Below are 15808 nucleotides of genomic sequence, written 5' to 3'. Positions count from 1 at the left end.
AAAAGCTTAACATTCACAGATCGATGGATTTAGGGCTGCTTGTACGTATTCAAGCTTAAAAAAATTAGGGTTTTTATTTGAATTGGGGGTTTTCGTGTTTTATTTTTTTTGTTAAATTGTCAAATTAATTGATTTTATCTCTTTGTTATAGGGTTAGTCTGTTTTGCTTTGGGTCTAATAATTTATGAGATTGGGCTTATCTTGCGCTTCTACAGGTACTCCTCCCTCTAATATATTTGTATGTACTCTCTCTATCCCTCTCTCCTTGAATTTGTGTATGTGTTTGTAATTTTATGATGAAAACTTCTTCTCTCAGGCACAGTAGTGATTAAACAATGGTTAACTTGGATAAACTTGTAATTATGGAGCTTTTAATAGATTTTTGGACCAAGTAATAATACAATTATGTAGGAACTGTTTGGACTATTTTAGCCATCTATGATAAGTAATAATTATTGTACTATTAACTCTGTGAATATAACTCTGTTTATTAAACTGTACCAATTATTGTACCCTCAAGTGCATCAATTTCTCCGTGAAGCAATTGATGTACCCGGTAGTGCACTTATCTAGGATATTTTAAACCAAATGCCAGGAAATGATTTTCTTGTCGTTGAAGCCTAATATGTAATGACTTTAGAATATATATAGAATGAGAAGTCCCTCTGGTGCAACATTTTCTCTAGGGTAATTGTGTTTGTGTTGTTTAAATTTGCAATAAGTCAGGTAGATTATTAGTCGGAAATGACCTGGAGGTGGACGATACATCACCGTATTCCAATGGCAAATGAAACTATAGGCTTCCATGGGTCCAGTAAATGACTCAATGCTGTTGCTGCCATTTTTTTAGGCATGAGCAGTACGAAGGTGTTTTAATTATATAAGAATTACTTGTAAGTTGAAAATCGCTTCTGTTAAGGTACTTCAGAACATAAGCTATTTCATGGACAATGTATGATTTTTAAAGAAATGGTTGCTGATTACAGTATTTCTATATCGGAATGGAAAGAATCAAACATCTGATCCCTAGTATTAGATGCTAAAGTTAGAGATACCTTGTTAGAATTGTGACTAAATGATAATTATTCCATTCCTTTATATAATTTTTGATCTTCTTATCACGTGTATTAGTAGTTTGATGGTGCTTTGCATTTTGATCGAATACATAAAAGTGGGTTATTCTCAAGGTCTGTAGTCCAAAAGACAGAATCATAATTCATAAACTAGTGTTTGTAGTTAGTTGATTATACATATATGTGCAAGGTTATGATAAGTAATAATTATTGTACTATTAACTCTGTGAAAAGATATACTTGGAAGTATTTGTCTTATCGGCAAGTGTTTAGAATTAGTATTACAATAATTATTGTTGGGATATATTAGTTGAAGCATGTTGATTAATAAAATAATCTTTTGCATGGGACCAGGTACATATTAAGGGTCAGCAATCATGTTTCTACCTGTTGTTTTCATATATCTAAGCACAATAAATCAGTTTGTGGAGCACTGGAGCTGTTATATATGATAAGTTATAATTACCACTTGGATCAGTAATTTTACATCATGAACATGCTTTGAGTTCACGTTTTGTTTTTCTCTTTACCTTCTGAATCTCGAGATTACCTATGGCTTAATTTTACTAAATTTGTCTTTGTAGGATGATATTCAAACTCTCATTTCAGACCATAACTGGCTTTGATCCCTCTGAATGGCTTCATATGGTTTTCTTTTGTATGGCCCTGGTTCTTTTGCTTGGTACCAGTTTCTTGAACGGTGCATGCCAAAGCAAACAGTCCAAAACATAGTGATAAAGGTACACACATCCCCTGGGATTCTGCATTCAACTTGTTAAAATAAGTAGATATCTTGTATTAGCAGAATTATATCTGAAGTACTAATAATAATATGTTCTGTTCTTGCAGGTTTTGTTGAACCAAATCTTACTTGGTCCATGTGTAATTGCTGTTGTTTTTTTCTTGGAATAATCTATGGCTAGGAAAGCTCTCTGAGCTTCCCAATAAGTACAAAAAAGATGCTCTTCATACACTTTTATTCGGTACAAACTTGTTTTTATGGCCTTTGTACTGCAATGGTTCCTATGATATTGTATATTAATATCTTTATATGTTCTCAAAATTATTTGGTCTATTACAAATTGATGTTGCATTGATTAAATAGGTTGTTGACTAAATTATGAAACATATTGTCATTACTTTTGACCACATTGATGTCATAATTAAAAAAATCTTTCTAAATGTCTGTCTTCCTGTAGAATGACGCAGTCCTAAAGGCATGTGCTAAGCCACCCAAAACTGCACAGATGGACAACGAGGGATTGCAGTCAAAGAAAGGAGGACACTTAGGACATGCCGGTGAAGGAGGACACTTAACAAAAAGTTGACCAAACACTTGTGTCTGAAGTTGAGGAGAATGTGAAGAGTTTCTAGTGTTACTATTTTATTAAGTTTATCTTTTTTTTCTAATTTTTAGTAAAGAACCTGAACTATTTTGTTTAGTTAAAATCAGCATTAATGACGACATTAATTACACTTGACAGGGCAGGGACGCCTCTTCAAGCCCAACAATATTCTGGATCTGAGACTGTGTCGCTTGTCCCAGCTACACATTTTGATTATGGAAGTAGCCATGTAAATCTTAGAGCTCCTTTAGATCCAGGGCTCATATTTGATGCTGGTAATTTTCAATTTTTTTTAATTTCCTCTTTTGCATCTATATGATTAGCCTACCTGCTTATCATTAAATGTAAATTCTAAATAGGAGTTTGACTGCTGACTAACATGGGTAAACCAATGATTATGGATCGATTTGATCACTTCATTTATTAATTCTAATCTAAGTGTAGTTTAGATTAGTTGGTTGCGGACATGATTGCTACACATTAATAATTCCAAGCTATATGAAAAAATAGTTTTACTTTTGTTCCAGGCTTAATTTTACATGATTATCTAAGCCTACCAGGATGTCCATGCTAAACAAATGATGTTCTATGTTTTCTTAAGCAATTAACTCTCTTCAATCTCATGTTCTAGAAGGTAGCATATCCTCTGTATTAATACTTGCAATATGCTAGTCAAATTTCATGTTCTAGAAGGTAGCATATCAACTGTGTATTCTGCAACAAAAGCACTAGTGTTGATAGGTCCCCCCCTGCATCAACTGTGAACTATATTGCTATGAATGCTCGATCCTATCTTAGAACTGGTGGTCATTACTTGATCTCCGCACGGGTTTGTTAGTATTATGCATAGTATGTTTAACTCTTAAAGTAGTAAAGAACCATACTTGATTATTTTTTAGTACTTGATTCTTATCATTCTTTTAGATAATACTGTTGTTGTTCATGTTGATGCAGCAAAAAATGCTAGCTAGATGGAGAGATATATTGGCATCATTGAGTTTGCAGGCATTGTTGTATGTATATATGCATCAGGTATGTAAAATAGTAGTTGTTATAGAATATAGAAGTACAATACTTTTGCATGGGGTATATATATAGGGTATTGTATGACCTAACCTTTGTTTCTTTCTCATTTCAGCTGTAACAACTATATATTTATTGATGAATGCATACGTGTCAAGTTCTCGGCAGCTACTAGCAGGAAGTGGATTAAGTTTTGGGATGTAGATTAGTTGGTTGTATTGGTTAAATTTATTGTGATTTAAGTAGATGGTAAACTGGTTATGAATGTAGTTGAGATTATGAAATTTGGAATGTATTAGACTAATGTAATATATTTTCAATTTTTGCAGTCGATTTTACACTTTATAATATTAGTTTTTCATTTTTCTTCCTGGTAAATTGTTACAGTAGCTTCATAAAGTGTTAGAGTAGGTTGTTCAAAGTGTTACCCCAGGTACAAATTTGATGCTAGCACTGTGGGACCCACATGCCACGTCACCACTGCGGAACCTACATGCCACGTCACCACTGTGGGCCCCACTGGTGGGCCCCATTTTTTTTGAAAATTCTGAGTTCAAAGGTAACATATATATTGTGATACTATAGACATAGATTAATGTTACCTTTGACGGCTATTGTAACACAAAAGTGAATGTTACACCAGGGCAAAAGTAATGTTACCTTAGGGGCCAAAGGTAACTCGAAAAAAAGCAACTTAATTTTTATGTTACCTTAGGCCTTTTTCTGGCTGTGGTAACACTTTTTTGGGCATGTTGTAACATTTTCTTGGTGTTGCTGTAGGCCATTTATGGTGTAGTGATGGTATCCCGATCTCAAATCAATCTTTGAAAAGCATTTTGCTCCCTTCAACTGGTCAAAAAGGTCATCTATTCTTGGTAGCGGGTAGCGGTTCTTGATCGTTACCTTATTCAACTCCCGATAGTCTATGCATAATCGCATACTCCCATCTTTATTCTTTACAAACAGAACAGGTGCTCCCCATGGCGACGTACTTGGTCGTATCACTCCCTTATCCAACAATTCTTGTAGCTGGCTCGCCAACTCTTTCATTTCTGCTGGTGCCATCCTATATGGGGCCTTTGAAACTGGTTCCGTTCCTGGAGCAAGGTTGATCTCGAACTCGATTTGTCGATCTGGTGGTAAGCCTGGTAGTTCGTCGGGAAACACATCTGGGAACTAGTTAATTACAGGAATATCTTCTATGTTAGGGCTGCCTTTTTCTGAATCCACTACATAAGCTAGGAACGACTCAAAACCTTTTCTAAGTAGCTTCTTAGCCTGAACAATTGTAAGAAATAGTTGCTCTTGCCTCTGCCCCTTAAATACTACCTTCTCTCCACTCTTCATCTTTAAATACGCTTTCTTGGTCTTACAATTAGTCTGAGCGTTATTCTTTCCTAACGAATCCATTCCTAAAATTATATCAAACTCTCCCAACTTGAAGAGTATCAAGTCAGCTGAAAACTTATACCCCGAAATATCAATCTCACACTTTGGACAAAATTGATTCACATGAATCTTCTCTTGGTTCGCAATTACCACATTTACTACCTCACTCATAATCATTTTATCACATTGGAGCTTATCAACAAAAGATTCTGATATGAAAGATCTTGTTGATCCCGAATCAATCAATACTTTAGCTTTGACATTATTGAGTAAAAGTGTACCTGCTATCACCTCAGAATTCTGAACAGCATCCTTCATCTTCATATCAAATGTCCTTGCTGTTGCTTGCGGGGTTGGTGTAGGTGGTGGAGGTAATGCCAATACCTCGGCTGGCACGGTTGCACTGGTACTTGTCACGTTCATCAGAGCTTTGACTGGTCCGGTTGCCTTGCACTCCCTAGCTATGTGTCCAGTTCTCCCACACTTGTAACATGTAACTCCTGGCTTCGGTATCTTGCACTCATTTTCCAAATGTCCCTTCTGATTGCACCTATAACATGTCATGCTCAACTTATTACACACTCCCGGGTGCCTTCTTCCACAGTGCTTGCATTCCGGTCTCTGGAACCTGTTTTCTCCAACTTTCCCTTGGCTTGCCTGATTGTTCCCCTTCGATTCTTGCCTTTTGCCCAAATTTCCTTTCTTTTGAAAATTTCTGCCCTTATGGAAACCAATCCTCTTTACATTCCGATCTTGTGAACTTCCTGCTTCAGACTTTTCTCCATAAAATGGAACCTTCCTCTTCTTGTTATCCCTTTCCTTCCTTGACTGCGTCCCATTATTCTCAATCAGAGCAGCTTTCTGTACTACTCCCGTGTAAGTTTCAAGCTCAAACATAGCCACTCTATCTCTGATCCAAGGCTTCAATCCTTGCTGAAATTTCTTTGCTTTTTCCTCCTCAGTGCTGGTATACTTTGTCACAAACCTTGACAACTCAGTAAACTTCTTCTCATACTCCAGTACAGTCATGTTCCCTTGCTTCAGCTCCAAAAATTTAAGCTCCATCTGATTCTGCATGTACTTAGGGTAATACTTGTCCAGAAATAACTTCTTAAATCTCTCCCAAGAAACCTGCTGAGTGACTTCCATAGCTTTTACTAATTCCCACCAATAGATGACTTCTCCCTTCAAGAAGTAAGTAGCATACCACTGTTGGATTTTAATCGCAGCGGGGCATGGCAAAACACTTTTACACATACAAAATCCAAATAAAAGCATATAAATCGTGGTAAAAACATAGGGATCGAATCTAACCTTTAAAATAATTCGGGAACAATGATCAGAGATCCTTAGCAGTTGCTCCTCAAGTGTGAAACACTCCACCGGTATCCACCAAGAAAATGATGTTAAGGAGGAGGAAGGAGGTGAAGAGAATTGGGTTTTCCAAACTTTTTGGGTTTTTGGGGTTCCGATAAAATATAGGGTCTATAATAGTATATTTATAGGCAAAATTTTCAGCTGAAATTTTCCCATAAATATTATTATTATTATCCCATTTATTGTTCTCATTAATAATTAAAACACCTTTTAATTATTAATCTTTTTTCTAAACACTTTAGAAATAATTCTCTCTCTTGATTTAATTTCGAAAAATTAAATCCTTAATTAATAATATTAAGAACTTTTCTTAATTATGTCAAAGAATGTTTGGGTCTGTGGTGGATGTGGTTGTTGGGTTCTTCTTTTTGGGAGGCATGATCCTGAAATAAGAGTTATGTCAAAACAGATATGAATGATAAAATGATTCGAGGGTATCGCATGGCATTCTTATTTACATATGGGGTCAAGTTTCCAAATTAAGCAGATATGGTGATGCATATAAAAACGTAAAATAACAGTTGAGAGCAAATGGAACAATAGAACATAATTATTGAAATTTTTGAAGGTCACAATACATAGGATTAGGACAAAGTCAGATTCTAGGAATAACAGGCTTATTTAAAGGAAATAACGGAAACAACTGGGGATTCCACAGAGTCTGATAGTACAACAACATGAAAGGTAAATGGAAAGAACTAAGGCTCCACTCCATCTGAACGGGGCTTGGTAGTCTTTTCCTCTCGAAGCGTCTTCACAATGCTCTGGAGCTCATCCGCCACCATCTGAATGACATACTGGCTGGTGCTGTCCCGGTGCGGTGGCATCTCCTCAAGCTTAGTGTTGACGTACTGAACCAAGGTCTCAAGTCTCGCAGTCATCTGTTCCTTGGGCTTCCCTTCGTAGTTTCGGCTGTCCGGGTACACGTTCTTCAGTCGGTCTATCAGTCGGTCATACTTGCCCTGAAGCATGTCGAACTCGCGCCTCAACTCAGCATACATAGTGAAAGCAATAGTGTAGTCCGACCCAGAGGATGACGAGGAATGCGCCCTTTGCTGACAACCAATAAGAGGAGTATTAATAATAAATTTACTTAACCTACTCTCTCGTATATTATCTATAACCTACACACATATCCTATAACCTATTTGGGCTGTCCAGGGACTCTAAACCGTAGCTCTGATACCAAAACCTGTCACGCCCCCAACTTAAACAACAAATTAAATATAATTATTACAACATTTTAAAAAGAAGTAAACATAACCAACTCCAAGATCTTACAGTTTAGGGTTTGGAATAGCCCAACACTACCATCTATTACAACTGATTTTAAATAGCGAGTCCTCACACAAAACTACTATCTCTTATTCTACCTGAGCTCGAACATAAGCATCAGCATCACAGGTCTTACGGGCAGTCTGCTTGAATCTAACCATAACTGCTAGCTGTAATATCAGGGTAAAGCAAGGAGTGAGCCAAATGCTCAACAAGTGCTAACAGTACGATACAAAACATAAATCGAGATATACATTAAAGAATGACAATGGAAAGACATAACCAATGATAACGAGGGATAAAACTATGGGTGATGGCAGCATTTTTGCTTGTATCAAAACAATTTCAAAATCATGTCTTAATCAAAATCATTTTATGACGCTACGGATTACAGCCGGTGATCAGCCGCGAAGTAATCCCGAATCTCGCTGGGTTCTAAAACATTAATGGGAATCCCTAGGCAACTTTTAAGCCTAATATAAGTGTGGAAAGGACTCGCGTCTCAGTCCAGATCCACCATTCAAAGAAAATATTTATCCCCCTTTGGGACTGAAAACCCACATTTTATTTATTTCAAAAACTGATGCCGAATTATAACAAAATCTCTTTTTTACAGTAAACATTTTTATCAAGGGATTATAGATCAACTCGAAACACGGGAAATATGGTACTAAATATCAAGGCCATGATTCACAAAACTATACTCTATTAAAGTAACTGAATGGTTTTCATATATCAAATATTTAGACAAGGGGATTTAGTGAGGCTATTGGATATTATAAAAGGGTAATGCCAAATTGGGCTTTAAGCAATGGTTTCTCATCAAGGTTCGAGTGCTGGATCATCAAGAATGTAAGCTTCATGAATACTAAGGGTGTTAAGGTATGCAGAAATGATCTTTAGCTCAGGATATATATATCAGAATTGTCAAGCTTTAGGATAAGAAAGAGGGTATCAATCAATGAGGAATCACGTTGGTAAGTATCTGACTATCAGAGTTCAAGGTAAGGTTCTATAGGGGTTCAAGTATCAGGATGAGATATTAATACTTAGGAATCATTAGCATGTTAATCAAGAGGATCAATCAAGTATTATAACAACTCTTTATTTTATCATGGCATTCAACTATCATGGAAAGACTTTTGAACTACTTACAATACGTACTCGAGGGTTCATGGCATCTCTATATAATTCAAAGATAAACATAAGATACGCTTGATTTAATATATCAAATGACACAGGATAGTTGTAGCAATGTACGAACTATTAGCAGTAAATACGAAGGTCAAGTTGAATCACTTGCCTTGAGAAAGGCTGGTCTGGTCTGACGGGTAGGAGCAACTGGAGCTTCACTCGACCTTTATGGCAAGTTTTCCCCTGTTTTTCTGGGCAGAAAACGCCCTGACTTGAATTAACTTGTGACACATGGTTCTAACTCATATCCTATGAACTATGGTTGGAAAAACTTCTCTGACACTCCCTCTAACTAAGGCCCAACAGGGCCTAATGAGGGCCTACCCATGATATGGTCAAATCTCCCTATTTCTAAGTTGCAACAAAACTGTCCCCTGCTGGACATATTTTGTTATTCTACTTGTGCACCTAACCAAATGACACGCAAACCTCCAACCAACACCTAAAACCTTTTATATACTCCCAATACTAACTTCTGGTGGCTTGGGCCTCAAAGTGCACATCAATGACATGGTCAAAACTCACTCTAAACCTCAGGGTACTAAACTGATTTTCTGCAGAAATTATAACTCTCATTTCTCCAAGGTTTTGACTTGACAAACTCAACTACCAACAACCCAATACCCAAACCAAGACTTAATCATGGTGATCTACTGAACTAACTCCCTTATTCTCAAAATAACTTTGGTGGAGATCATCCTTACCTAAGGTGCAATTATGGCAAAATAAAAGAAACTACACTTCACAACTCACAAATCATCAAGTTTTTGAAACAACAAGATATACATTTTTATAAAAGATAACCACGAATTATTACCATGCATCAAGGAGCATTAATCAATATTAACACCTTATTCCTACTGAAATTAAAGCTTACTAACAAAATCTTTCCAAATGATCAAAATCTTCCAACATTCCAAGAGAAATTTACATGCATGCATGTCTTCGAGTTTTACCAATCAAAGCAACATGTTTTCTAAATATATATTACCATGAAATTGAAATGCAAGCCTATAATAAGCTATATCTAGATGATCACTTAGCATGCAAAGGGTTTTATCAAGACTTCACTAAGATTTTCATGTTATCATCACAAAAACACACAAAGTGGAACATGACAACCAAAACACCATCCATTCGGCTCCTATCAAGTCATGGCCGAATGGATTAGGGTGAAAACAACAATTGCATGAGTGTAACATACTCATGTCTAGCCATTCTCAACCCTTTGCTACTATAACTCATGATGAAAGCCTTGAATTCACAAGAATCAAGGATATTCACTTGGAGTTTTAACAACACACCACCATGCAAGGTCAACACATAAGTTTTTCTACTCTAAACTCTTAAGATATACAAGGATAACATGTAGAGAGTAGGATTACTTGATAATAGGATGATTGTTTGAGTGAGAAATGAAGAAAGAAGGGGATGGGGGCTCGCTTTTTGGGAATTGCCGAGAGGGGAGGGGGAAAAGCCGAGAGGGAGGGGAAGAAGGAGATGAGAGTGAAGTGGTGGGGTGAAGTGAAGTGATGATCACTTCTTTGAGTTGTTTTTATGTCTTGATTTGACTATAATGTGAGTGGGTTTGAGAAATGACAAGGGTATCCTTCTGGTTAGAACTAAGCTAACTTGCATGCAAGGTCAAGGAGGTAATTTGGCTACTAGTTCATGAGTTAGTGGGTTTGGAATTGTCCTCTTTGTCCTTGAAAAGAATGAAAGGGTGGTTTGCATGCAAGGGCTTTCTTGTAATTTGTTAAATATGACAACTAAAATTTATAAAGATTTATTTTTATAAAATAAAATACAAGTTCAAAAATTATAAAATTTATACCGTAAAATAACTTGGATTTTTAGAAATTTTATAAAACTACTTTTGAATTTTGTGAACAAATAACTTTTTAAAAGGTATTTATTCAAGGTTTAAGATATTCCTTATAAATCAAAAATGAAAGAAATAATTAAACTTTTGATTTGAAAAATCATATACCACATATCGAAAATTTAAGACGCAGATATTCTCATTCACACAAGCATACAATAGTTAAATATATTGGCATTCGGCTTTATAATTACACCAAATTTTACAATTAATATTACACGGAAATGCCGGTTGTAACATCCTCTCCCCCTTAAGGGATTCTGTCCCCAGAATCTAAGAGAACATATGAGGATACCGGGAACGTATATCAGACTCTAACTCCCAAGTCGATTCTTCGACCTTAGGGTTCCTCCAAAGCACTTCTACTAACTTTACTGACTTATTTCTAAGGCTCTTCTCTTGCCAGTCGAGTATTTTAACCGGTTGCTCCACAAATGACAGGTCTTCCTGAATTTCTACAGGTTCATATTCTATCACATGGCTAGCGTCAGGATTATACTTCTTAAGCAACGACACATGGAACACATTATGCACATGCTGATACTGAGGTGGTAAGGCCAACTCGTAGGCCACCTTCCCTACTTGACTCAAAATTTCAAAAGGACCTATGTATCTAGGTGCTAACTTCCCTTTCTTGCCAAATCTAGACAACCCTTTTCTAGGTGACACCTTCAACAAAACAGCTTCGCCAATTTGGAATTGAACATCCTTACGCGCTGGATCCGCATACTTCCTCTGTCTATCTTGAGCAGCAAGCAACCTTTTCTGAATTAACTTGACTGAATCATGCAACTGTTGTACCAATTCCGAGCCGAGAATTCTTCCTTCTCCTACTTCATCCCAACTTGTTGGTGAGCTACATTTTCGCCCGTACAAAGCTTTGTATGGTGGCATGCCGATATTGGAATGATAGCTATTGTTGTAAGAGAATTCAATCAACGACAAGTGATCGTCCCAACTTCCTGCAAAATCGATTGTACAACTGCGCAACATGTCTTCGATTATTTGAATTGTCCTTTCGCTCTGACCATCAGTCTGCGGGTGGTACGCCGTGCTCATATTCAACTTTGTGCCCAGACATTCCTGAAATTGCTTCCAGAATCTCAAGTTAAATCGGGGATCTCTGTCTGAAACTATTGATACGGGTACTCCATGCCTCAGTACGATTTCGCGCACATACATATGAACCAATTTGTCCAATGACGACTTCTTGTTTAGTGGAAGGAAATGCGCCGACTTCGTAAGACGATCAACTATAACCCATATTGCGTCATGCCCGGATTTCATTCGCGGTAGTCCTACTATAAAGTCCATAGCGATATTTTCCCATTTCCATTCTGGAATCTTCTGGGGCTGAATTAATCCGCTTGGTTGTTGATGTTCTGCCTTCACTTTCTGACAAGTATAACACTTCACAACCCATTCTGCCACGTCTTGCTTCATATTTGGCCACCAAAAGTTCTTCTTTAAGTCTCGATACATCTTGGTACTTCTCGGATGGATTGAAAATTTCGAATTATGGGCTTCGTGGAGGATCTCATTCTTTAATTCAGGTACATGAGGAATCCAAATTATGGAAGAAAACCTTAGTATCCCTTGCTCATCCCTTTGAGTATTAATCTCCTCTCCAGATAACTGATTCTTCTCTTTCTCCATTACTTCGTCTTGACACTTCTTTATCTTTTCCACTAGTGTTGGCTGAAAGGTCATTGCACGACAAACTTCCTCAACTTTTCCACAAGCACAAAGTTCCAGTTCAAATCTCTCGATTTCTTCAGATAACTCTTTTGATGTTATCATCATATTCAGTCTCTCCTTCCTACTCAGAGCATCGGCCACAACATTCGCCTTTCCAGGATGGTAATTTATCGAGCAGTCATAGTCCTTGATCAATTCCAGCCATCTCCTCTGCCTCATATTGAGCTCCTTCTGAGTGAAAATGTACTTTAAACTCTTGTGATCCGTGTAGATTTCGCACTTCTCTCCGTAGAGGTAATGTCTCCAAATTTTAAGTGCGAACACTATGGCGGCTAGTTCCAAGTCATGCGTCGGGTACTTTAACTCATGCGGTTTCAACTGTCTTGACGCATATGCGATCACTTTACTGTGTTGCATCAACACACAACCCAAACCCTTATGTGAAGCGTCACTGAATATTACAAAGTTCCCTTAATCATCTGGTAGCACTAACACCGGAGTGGTTACCAATCTCTGTTTCAACTCTTGAAAGCTATCCTCACATTCTGCACTCTATTCGAACTTCTGATTCTTTCTGGTTAACATGGTCAATGGCGTGGCGATTTTTGAAAAATCCTTGACAAACCTTCTATAGTATCCTGCCAACCCTAGAAAACTTCACACTTCCGTAGGAGTCTTTGGCCTCTCCCAACTCATAACTGCCTCAATCTTTGCTGGATCCACTTTAACTCCTTCATTTCCAATGACATGCCCCAAAAATTGAAATTCCTTTAACCAAAACTCACATTTGGTAAACTTGGCATACAACTTCTCTTGACGAAGTATTTCCAATGCTATCCAGAGGTGCTGCTTATGTTCTTCTTCCGACTTAGAATAAATAAGGATGTCATCAATGAATACCACGACAAATTTTTCCAAATACTTCTTAAATACCCGATTCATCAGATCCATAAATGCGGCCAGAGCGTTGGTCAGTCCAAACGGCATTACTAAGAATTTATAATGCCCATATTTGGTCCTGAATGCGGTCTTGGGAATATCTTCTTCTTTGATCTTTAATTGATGGTATTCCGATCTCAAATCAATCTTTGAAAAGTATTTTGCTCCCTTCAACTGGTCAAAAAGGTCATATATTCTTGGTAGCGGGTAGCGGGTAGCGGTTCTTGATCGTTACCTTATTCAACTCCCGATAGTCTATGCATAATCGCATACTCCCATCTTTCTTCTTTACAAACAGAACAGGTGCTCCCCATGGCGACGTACTTGGTCGTATCACTCCCTTATCCAACAATTCTTGTAGCTGGCTCGCCAACTCTTTCATTTCTGCTGGTGCCATCCTATATGGGGCCTTTGAAACTGGTTCCGTTCCTGGAGCAAGGTTGATCTCGAACTCGATTTGTCGATCTGGTGGTAAGCCTGGTAGTTCGTCGGGAAACACATCTGGGAACTCGTTAATTACAGGAATATCTTCTATGTTAGGGCTGCCTTTTTCTGAATCCACTACATAAGCTAGGAACGACTCACAACCTTTTCTAAGTAGCTTCTTAGCCTGAACAATTGTAAGAAATAGTTGCTCTTGCCTCTGCCCCTTAAATACTACCTTCTCTCCACTCTTCGTCTTTAAATACACTTTCTTGGTCTTACAATTAATCTGAGCGTTATTCTCTCCTAACCAATCCATTCCTAAAATTATATCAAACTCTCCCAACTTGAAGAGTATCAAGTCGGCTGAAAACTTATACCCCAAAATATCAATCTCACACTTTGGACAAAATTGATTCACATGAATCTTCTCTTGGTTCGCAATTACCAAATTTACTACCTCACTCATAATCATTTTATCACATTGGAGCTTACCAACAAAAGATTCTGATATGAAAGATCTTGTTGCTCCCGAATCAATCAATACTTTAGCTTTGACATTATTGAGTAAAAGTGTACCTGCTATCACCTCAGAATTCTGAACAGCATCCTTCATCTTCAGATCAAATGTCCTTGCTGTTGCTTGCGGGGTTGGTGTAGGTGGTGGAGGTAATGCCAATACCTCAGCTGGCATGGTTGCACTGGTACTTGCCACGTTCATCAGAGCTTTGACTGGTCCGGTTGCCTTGCATTCCCTAGCTATGTGTCCAGTTCTCCCACACTTGTAACATATAACTCCTGGCTTCGGTATCTTGCACTCATTTGCCAAATGTCCCTTCTGATTGCACCTATAACATGTCATGCTCAACTTATTACACACTCCGGGGTGCCTTCTTCCACAGTGCTTGCATTCCGGTCTCTGGAAGCCGTTTTCTCCAACTTGCCCTTGGCTTTCCTGATTGTTCCCCTTCGATTCTTGCCTTTTGCCCAAATTTCCTTTCTTTTGAAAATTTCTGCCCTTATAGAAACCAATCCTCTTTACATTCCGATCTTGTGAACTTCCTGCTTCAGACTTTTCTCCATAAAATGGAACCTTCCTCTTCTTGTTATCCCTTTCCTTCCTTGACTGCGTCCCATTATTCTCAATCAGAGCAGCTTTCTGTACTACTCCCGCGTAAGTTTCAAGCTCAAACATAGCCACTCTATCTCTGATCCAAGGCTTCAATCCTTGCTGAAATTTCTTTGCTTTTTCCTCCTCAGTGCTGGTATACTTTGTCACAAACCTTGACAACTCAGTAAACTTCTTCTCATACTCCAGTACAGTCATGTTCCCTTGCTTCAGCTCCAAAAATTTAAGCTCCATCTGATTCTGCATGTACTTAGGGTAATACTTGTCCAGAAATAACTTCTTAAATCTCTCCCAAGAAACCTGCTGAGTGACTTCCATAGCTTTTACTGATTCCCACCAATAGATGACTTCTCCCTTCAAGAAGTAAGTAGCATACGGCTGTTGGATTTTAATCGCAGCGGGGCATGGCAAAACACTTTTACACATACAAAATCCAAATAAAAGCATATAAATCGTGGTAAAAACATAGGGATCAAATTTAACCTTTAAAATAATTCGGAGACAACGATCAGAGATCCTTAGCAGTTGCTCCTCAAGTGTGAAGCACTCCACCGGTATCCACCAAGAAAACGATGTTAAGGAGGAGGAAGGAGGTGGAGAGAATTGAGTTTTCCAAACTTTTTGGGTTTTTGGGGTTCCGATAAAATATAGGGTCTATAATAGTATATTTATAGGAAAAATTTTCAGCTGAAATTTTCCCATAAATATTATTATTATTATCCCATTTATTGTTCTCATTAATAATTAAAACACCTTTTAATTATTAATCCTTTTTCTAAACACTTTAGAAATAATTCTCTCTCTTGATTTAATTTCCAAAAATTAAATCCTTAATTAATAATATTAAGAACTTTTCTTAATTAATTTATAATCAATTAAATCTCATTTTATCAATTATTAAATTTGCCAATTAATTATTTATTTCACAAATAAATAATTATTAGCCATTATTAATTAATTCCTCCACCATTAAATCATTCTCTTTTTATGGTGTGACCCTGTAGGTTCAATATTAAGCCGGTAGTAGAAATAAATAATAATAAAACTATTTTATCATTAT

The 15808-nt window shown here is 37.3% G+C and overlaps 1 long non-coding RNA gene across 1 annotated transcript; it reads left to right on the top strand.

The window, feature by feature from the left end:
• The first annotated feature begins 1678 nt into the window (after positions 1–1678).
• Positions 1679–2407, top strand: LOC141683245 (uncharacterized). The gene is made up of 3 exons (XR_012560201.1): positions 1679–1813; positions 1923–2056; positions 2273–2407. It is a non-coding gene; the product is annotated as an uncharacterized LOC141683245 (long non-coding RNA).
• Positions 2408–15808: the final 13401 nt, after the last annotated feature.

Source organism: Apium graveolens, chromosome 9 (genome assembly GCF_009905375.1).
Source record: "Apium graveolens cultivar Ventura chromosome 9, ASM990537v1, whole genome shotgun sequence".
NCBI classification, from domain to species: domain Eukaryota; kingdom Viridiplantae; phylum Streptophyta; class Magnoliopsida; order Apiales; family Apiaceae; genus Apium; species Apium graveolens.
The sequence above is the reverse complement of the archived record's forward strand: the minus strand, read 5'-3'. Positions and strand labels throughout refer to the sequence as shown.